Raw genomic sequence first — 7478 nt, forward strand, 5'->3', positions numbered from 1 at the left:
TCTTCCCCATGGGTTTTGTTCTCTGCTCCTGTCGCAGCTCCGTGGCTTGCATTCAGAGGGGAGAGCAGTGAGCAGGGCGGCAGAGAGGCTGTCTGCTGAGCAAGAAACCTTGCTGTCTCCCTGCAACTCTACCGTTTCCTCCAACTGTGCAGGACTCTTAATTCCCAGGGTGGATTTTTAAAACCCAGGACAGTCCCAGCCAAACCAGGACAGCTAGAAATTCTTCAACATAAAAATCAAATAGTCCTGAACATTCCAAGTTCCTTTCAACAGTAAATAATCCTTCAGTCTCCTTTTTCCTATTTGCTTGCATGGCTGAGCAAGCACTTCTTTTTCTTCTCCAAGCTCCCCTATCAGCTTTCCAGTGGCTCATTTTCATAACCCTGTTTCACTGAGCACCTCGTTAGCTCTTTCACTGCTCACTTTAGTGTGAAATATTGCAGGTTGTTTATGTTATCTGTCTTTGTCATTGCCCCACTAACTGTCCCAGAAAACCAAGTGGCATCTCTTCTCAGCAAGGTTAATGAAAGAAAAAAACAAATCTGGAGTTTTTAGACCAAATCATTTTGGAGAGATGAGCCGAAAATGGTTGCACACATTTTCAAAAGGGAGCTTCCAGTAAAATTTAAAAATGTTGAAACTCCTGATTTTTCACCACACTTCCCAGAAACATTCTACCCTGGAATAAGCTGCAGCATGTAAAATCAGCTTCTCTTGCAGAAGCTAGTGGGAATTTAAAAACTGAGCTTACAATGAGAAGTTTGCCTTCAAGTTCAACAATGGAACAGTCCCTGCTGCTCTGTAATAAATGGTTGAACACCCTGAGACAGGGAGGTCAGAACAGATTCTTCAAGACGTTAATTAATCTGAGGGTCTCAAACATTCAGAAAGGACATCTTGTAGCTAAATGATGATAGATTAATATACTATTTGGCCCAAATTCATCCTAGTATAATTTCACTGACATCAAGGGATGGATTTGGTCTGTTATGTCCATTGACTCCTTTGGCTAAGGTTCCTTTGTACAATTCATATCTTGGGCAGGATTGACCCTATAGACAAGAATGGCAGAAGGCACAAAGTTGTTAAGGTTGAAAGGAATAGGGAAAGGGAGAAGGTACTGCGTTTGGGGAGTACAAAAGGGGTTAAGCTGTAAAATATAAAAGTGGGTGCTGGGCAGGCTCCAGCAAGAAATGTATAATCCATCCCAATTAGGAACTGCCTCTCAAGAGAAACCCCGAGCCTGATGCAGGTGCTGACAACAGGGGGAAACACTTCATTTCTATTCTCTGTGCAGTTTTGACTTTGTCTTTTGCTAAAGGCTGAGGGCTCTGCTTTCGGCACCACACCTAAAACATTCAGGTGGGAACTGCTTCCAGTTGCCATCCTGTCCCTCTGTGCTTGGACCTCCACTGTGATGAGTCCCCTGCTGGCAGCAGAGAGACATTTCCATTCTTCCCACTGTCAGTCCTGGGAACTCGGCTCCCCCTGCATTGTCAGTCGCCTCTCCAACAACCTGAGCGGATATCTGATTCCTTACCTTAATGGACAGCTGTCAACTATGCCTGTTCTTATCAAGTAGTTTTTTCCATCTGGTGGACTGCGCTCCAGGCTCACCAGGTACAGGGTCTTGGGGCTGTGCTGTTTTGTATTTAGGGAGTGCCAGAACTTTCAGAACTGAGGTGGAGGGCTGAGGAGGAGCTGTTAGAGGGCTGTGTTCACAGGCCCATCCTCCCCTTTACCCTGAGGGCCCATCTTAGGGTGACCAGACAGCAAGTGTGAAAAATCAGGACAGGGGATGGGAGGTAATAGGAGCCTATATAAGGAAAAGACCCAAAAATCGGGACTGTCCCTATAAAATCGGGACATCTGGTCACCCTAGCCCATCTTCCCTCCACAGTTAGAATGTTGTTTCCTCCTACTGTTGTCATCTTGCCTTGCGAATCTTGTCCTCTTGGCCACTGGCTCATGGTTCTTGACCCAGAAAAACAAGGGAGGTATGGGGGGAAGCTGCTCAGTCGCAGTTAAGGTTTCCCAGTCCTTTCCAAGAAATGCTCTTGAGCGGGTCATCGAGTCCCTATTCCCAGCCAGGCTGCTCTGAAAGTCCAAGGGTGTTGCTCCGTCCAAGGTGTACTCCCCTGGCAGGATGGCCCCTGGCTAAGCGCTGGCAGCTTAGTCCTGGCTCTGCGGGGGTTGCTGCAATGTAACGTTCACAGACACTGGCTCTTCTCATTCTGACTTGGAGTTATTTTTTTCCCCCCCTTGGGGGAGTTTCTCTCATTCTTCTGTCACAGCCTCACATAACTCCTCCCCTGGAGTTGTTTGTCAGTGAAGCCTGGATTTGCTCTTTTCCCTGGTCTCTGAGATCAAATCCAAATCTGGCAATGTTTATAGGGGAAATGTGACAGACCTTGCATGTCAGGCTGGGGTCGGGGATGGGGTCAGTTTGATGAGGTTCCCTCCAGCCATACATGCATCAGCTGGAGAAATGTGGAGCCTGTAATCACTCTGCATGAGTACTGGAAAAATACCCAATGCCTGTCCCAGCCAGTAAGGGGCACTGAAGGAGCAAGGGGTAGTGGGCAGAGGAGATATCAACTTCTGTGTGTCAGACAACCAGGGGAATTGCATGAGCAAAGGGGAAAGAGAATATTCAGGAAGGAGTGAATCTCTTTCCCACCTCACTGAGGGTACCGGAGGAATTGAGTGGAAAGAGATACATGGGGAAAGACCAATATTTGGCCCAGTTCATGGAGTTTACTGTGGAGAATAGAATGGAAGAAGGAATGACCAATCTCTGTCCTGGCAAGAGGGAGAGCTTCAGGAAACATGACAGGGGACCAATACTCCAGCTTCGGGTTTTGATGTTGGAGTCAGGCTCAACAAGGGTACGCTCAAGATTGGTATGTCTGGAACAGGGTCTGTGTGGGGATGTCATAGCTGCAAAGGATATGGTAGTGACAGGTTGGGCTCAAGATGGTCGGTGCCAGAGTCAGAGCAAGGGGTGGCCATGCAAGGGTCAGCGTGGAGGTGTTGGGACTGTGGTGGTGATGTGAGGCTGAGGTGATGGATGTAGTCTCAAGGGTGTGGGCCTGAGTCGTATCAAGGCCAACAATGTGGGTCTCCGATAACAAGAGTAGGGTCAACATGGGGAAGTTGGAGCTACAGACAGTGGTACCGGGATCAGGGAGCAAAGCATAGAGGATAGGATGCTGGGGCCTGGGGACCTGGAGCTGGAAAGTGTACACCGGTAGGGACTGAGGACACTGTGGTGAGAGTCAGTGTAGCTGTGTTGGAGAGGTGGATTGAAATTATTGTCACAGTATGTAAGGCCTCTGAATAGAGCTGGGCCGATATCTACAAATATTTTCCACAAATATTTGTGTGAATTAAAACATCAGTTATCTCTGGCCACATCTGCAGCCCTATTGTATTTTGCTTTCCCCAAAGATTTCAGCGATCCAGTCGTGCAAACACTTGCATAAAACAAATTGTAAATTGATGTGTGAATTATTTGCCCCAGCAACCTGAATATAGAAGTTACGTTCACCCATTCAGAGGGCAGAAACAAAAACACATGACTCGTCACCAATCACAACTAACCCAGACATCCTGAATTTTGTGTTGCATACTCACAGCAAAGACTGTTCACGATCAAGTCATACAGCAAAAGAACACAACAACAAATATTGACAAATTCAAGAAAATTGCAATCTACACATGGACATTCTGTGAACAGAAAAAATGGCTAAATTAAATGAGCAAATTACTTGCCATAAATAATTCACCCAGCTCTTCATGTGAAAGACCTATTTTATTGTGCGTGCTTCAGTTGTTTGGTCTTTTAAGTCTAAGCGAAGCATCACTGACTGCTCTTTTTGTATTTCATCAGTTTCATGTGGACTTGGTGCAGAGTTGCTAGGGTTTGTTTTTGTGGAGGTGGGGTTTCAACCTGAGCATTTTGTAACTGGGACTAATGGGGCTTAAGGGCCTTTTGGAAGGCATCAGGCTCAAAGCCAGCTGATGGGGATGTCAGAACATGGGATCTGGAGGAGATAGCCTTGAGGTGTCGAGATGGTGGGTTTCGCAGCTGATGTTCGCATGAAGATACTCAGGCTGGGGTCAGTGTGACTCTGCTGGACTTGGGGAAAATGTGTGGGTGGTAGTGTGGAGGAGTGTGGGCTGAAACAAGGTTGGCCATGGGTTGGTGTGGGGATCTTGGGGCTGGGTACCTGTGGAATTCAGGGGACTGTGGCCAGCATAATGGTTGGACTCAGATCTGTGTGGAGGTGCTTGGGGTCAGGGGGAGAACTGTGGCAATGAGCATGGAGCTGAGTGGGATAGAAGGCTGGGGATGAAAGAGTGGTGCTATGACTCACCGGAAAGCCCCTAAACTTGGAGGAATAAATAAACCCTTCCCATCCACTGTGGCCTGCCCACCCACTGAAAGCCTCAGGATGTTTCTCTTGGGCAAGGATTGCATCACTGCTACTGCTGACGACCCTGTCACCTGAGTCTGCGTAGTGGTGTGGCTTTTACTATTCACCGAGATAGGAGACGCTGCTAAACAGAAGTGACAGGGGCTTGGAGAAGAGACGGGGCAGAGCACGTGGCTGAAGAGGAATCTGCTGGACATCAGGCAGTTATCTATGCCTCAGCCTCTAGCGGCCTCCCAACATCTATAGCATTGCCCATAACTCCAACCCACCTTTGTGCTGCTGAGGCTGTCCCTACATACCTTTGGTGTGCTGCCTGTGCCCTGCACCCCCATGCTGCACCTCCTGCACCCACCTATCTCCTTGGAGCTGCCTGGGCCCTACCTAACACCCACCTTTCTGGAGTCTAAAGCCACAGCCTGGAAGAAGCACTTCAAATCCGATCCCTTGGCATGCACGCCTGCCACTGTCCACCTGGGGCCCCGCGCAGAGCTCAAGCATTGGTTGGCTCTATAGTCTGGCAGGAGACTGGGCTGGTATCAGGACAGTGCCTGAGCTTGGTGTGTATCTGTCTGGGGGAGGGGGGTGTCCCAGGCAAGCACCCCTTTGCCCCCCCCCATCAGACTGAACTCGTTTATTATACCATCTGTTTTCTCAGTGCTGGAGATGATGCTGGGGATATGTGACTTGGGGCACTCAGGCGGAAACTGGCCTGCACAAGGCCAGCCATGTGTTTGCCTCCTAGCAATGCAGCGGTCAGCAGCAAATTCTTTGCCGCTGCCTCCTCTCAGTAGGGAAGAGAGAGAGCGTGGGCCTGGGTGTGTAGGAGACACAGGGAGATGGACTGTGTGGAGGTGGGAGAGAGAGACAGAGATGGGCCGGTGTGTGTGTGTGAGGGTGAGAGAGATGAACCATGTGAAGGAGGGACAGACAGCTGGGCAGTGTGTGGGAGCGAGGAAGAGAAATTAACTGATGGAGGGAGAGACAGACAGATGCACTGCGTGTGGGAAAGAGAAGGACTGGCTGGAGGAGGAAGAGAGAGAGAGCTGTGAAGGAGGGAGAGACAGGCAAATTTGGCAGTTGTGAGCAGGGAGAGAGATGGACCGCGTGAAGGAGAGAATGTGGGGAGAGAGACTACAGTAATGGGTGCGTTAGAAAGGCCATAGATGACTGGATGGATGGAGATGGATACACAGTGTGACAGAGAGATTGTGTGAGTGGAAGGGAGAGGGGCTGTGTGAAGGAGCAAGTGAGCGAGGAGAGAGGTGGCAAGAGAGAAGGAGACCTTCATCTGAATGGCAGATGGTATCTTCAACAGGCTGTGTGGAAGAAAGTGGGGGTGGGGAGGATGTGTGAGCCCTTCCATGTGTGGGGGTTTGAGGTTCCCTTACCACACACTGGGAGAGGAGACTGAAGGGCAGAGTTCGGAGACTGGCAATGTCTCCCTGGTACTAGCAAACAGCACTCACGCTAGGTTAGGGTGAACTGACAGCACAGAGAAAGGTGTTCCCAGGCCTGAGAATGCAGAGAAAGTAAACATTCCCTGGGCACTAGCACAGAACCCTTTCCCTTTGTTAGGGTTCAGGGTGCCCTAGAGCATTACACTGCAACCTGTTGACCAGTTGTTTCTGGTGGGTCGTTTGAATGAGTTTAAACTGACAGAACAGGTTTGGTTGTGTTGGTTTTTTCTCACCCTGTTCTTCCAGTGTGGGTTCTCAGGCGGGACATGCCCCCTTTCTTCTCCCAACCAGGTCTGAGCCCGTGGCCACCACCTTAGTGCTCCTTCCTTTTTATTCCCAGTCTTTTAGCCACCATCTCTCCTCTCTTTCTCCATCTGATTCCAACTGTCCCTTTGTTCTTTTGGCTACATCGCCTCTTTTCTGTTCTTTTCTCTCTCTTTCAGTCTCTTTCTTTCTCTGTGACTTTCTTACCTTGTAGATTTCGCTCAGTCTCTCATCTTCCCTGTCCCTTCCTCTCCTCTGTGTTCCAGACTCTCTCTCTCTCTCTCTCTCTCCCCCAGATTATAGGTCTTTCTCTTTTTGCGTCAGCTGACTTCTTCTGGTTACCCTGTTTCAAGTCTCGTTTTCTCTTCTTAGCTCCTCTATCCTTTTCTGTCTCTGGCTGTCTGCCTCCTTTCTCTCACTCTCTGGCTGTCTCTCTTGAACTGGGTTGTGAATTCTATCAGCATCAGAGCAGGGCAAACTGTAAAACTGAAGTTCCCGGAGGGCCAGGTTGTGATCATTTTATTTTAGCAATGTCCTTGGATGTATAAAGGTGTTTGAGGGGGAGGGGCAGCATGTGTGCTGGGTGGGAGAAGAGAGGGGAGTGCAGGCCAGAGCAAATGGAGCTTAAGACTAATATAGGTCAGTTGCAGACAAGAGTCCCAGTGGTCTGTGTAAAAGAGGAGTGGCTTGTAGCTTTGGGCTAGATACTGGAAAGATGGCAACTGAAGGGTTTTACCCAAATGACAGATGGATCAGACACACAAGTGCACATGAGCAGGCAAGTGCCGTATCATCCAAGAATGCAACTCGTAGTGAGTGGGATGAGACTCTGAATCTGTGCCATTGGCCTCTCCCAGGCATCTCCCCAGCTCGGAGAGTTTATGGGAATCTCCTGAGATTCCAGGCAGCTGGTTCTAATTCTGCTGCTTCTGTTCAGCTCCTTGTCCTGTGCTCTGAGTACGGAGGTCAGAGGCATTGCTGGCAGACCTCTCCCTAATGTCCTCTGCCTGCTGGTTGTCTCAAAAGAAATGGCAGCAAATAATCAACAAGCAGAGTAAAGTAGTCAGTGAAACTCAGAGGAGGACACCCCCACCCCCGATATTTGATATTGCAATGAAGTGGCTAGGGTGTGTTCAAGCTGCCCTTTACTGGATGGAATCAGAACTGTCCAACTGTGTGTCAAAGACCATAACAGCTAATGGAGATTCTCCTTGGGTCAAGTGGCAAGGGCCTGGAATTTTGGAGCAGAACGATCAAATTCTGACCCTGGTGATGCCATGAAATCCTGAGCTGCCATGGTGTGTAGCATAGTGACAAC

This window comes from Mauremys mutica, chromosome 1 (genome assembly GCF_020497125.1).
Source record: "Mauremys mutica isolate MM-2020 ecotype Southern chromosome 1, ASM2049712v1, whole genome shotgun sequence".
NCBI classification, from domain to species: domain Eukaryota; kingdom Metazoa; phylum Chordata; order Testudines; family Geoemydidae; genus Mauremys; species Mauremys mutica.